This window comes from Petromyzon marinus, unplaced genomic scaffold, assembly GCF_048934315.1.
Source record: "Petromyzon marinus isolate PM22_M1 ecotype Great Lakes invasive population unplaced genomic scaffold, UKy_Petmar_22M1.pri1.0 PM_G_Scaffold_6, whole genome shotgun sequence".
Taxonomy (NCBI): domain Eukaryota; kingdom Metazoa; phylum Chordata; class Hyperoartia; order Petromyzontiformes; family Petromyzontidae; genus Petromyzon; species Petromyzon marinus.
The window spans coordinates 1,962,501-1,963,479 of record NW_027423013.1 but is presented as its reverse complement, the minus strand read 5'-3'; positions in this window follow the sequence as shown (position 1 = coordinate 1,963,479).

The following is a 979-nucleotide window of genomic DNA, read 5'->3' as shown; positions in this document are numbered from 1 at the left end:
AATGTGGCGACACGAAAATGACCCGTTTTCCCATTCCGAGGGATTTCTGTGCCACCCTAACAGCCCCGTGAGCCACAAGAGAGACATCCCCGCCAATTTCTAGCGTATCACGGGGTCTATCCGTGAGAAATATTCACTTTTTTGAGTGCACATGCATTCCTGCTGCAAATGCCTCTGGAAGTTTCATGCGGTTCGTATGCAATGTGGCGACACGAAAATGACCCGTTTTCCCATTCCGAGGGATTTCTGTGCCACCCTAACAGCCCCGTGAGCCACAAGAGAGACATCCCCGCCCACTTCTAGCGTTTCACGGGGTCTCTCCGTGAAAAATATCACATTTTTTGAGTGCACATGCATTCCTGCTGCAAATGCCTCTGGAAGTTTCATGCGGTTCGCATGCAATGTGGCGACACGAAAATGACCCGTTTTTTCCCATTCCGAGGGATTTCTGTGCCACCCTAACAGCCCCGTGAGCCACAAGAGACACATCCCCGCCAATTTCTAGCGTTTCACGGGGTCTATCCGTGAAAAATATTCAATTTTTTGACTGCACATGCATTTCTGCTGCAAATGCCTCTGGAAGTTTCATGCGGTTCGCATGCAATGTGGCGACACGAAAATGACCCGTTTTCCCATTCCGAGGGATTTCTGTGCCACCCTAACAGCCCCGTGAGCCACAAGAGAGACATCGCCGCCAATTTCTAGCGTTTCACGGGGTCTATCCGTGAAAAATATTCACTTTTTTGACTGCACATGCATTCCTGCTGCAAATGCCTCTGGAAGTTTCATGCCGTTCGCATGCAATGTGGCAACACGAAAATGACCCGTTTTCCCATTCCGAGGGATTTCTGTGCCACCCTAACAGCCCCGTGAGCCACAAGAGACACATCCCCGCCAATTTCTAGCGTTTCACGGGGTCTATCCGTAAAAATGTAGCACGCACCAAAACGAGAAAAGATTTCCATCGCACCTGCACTAT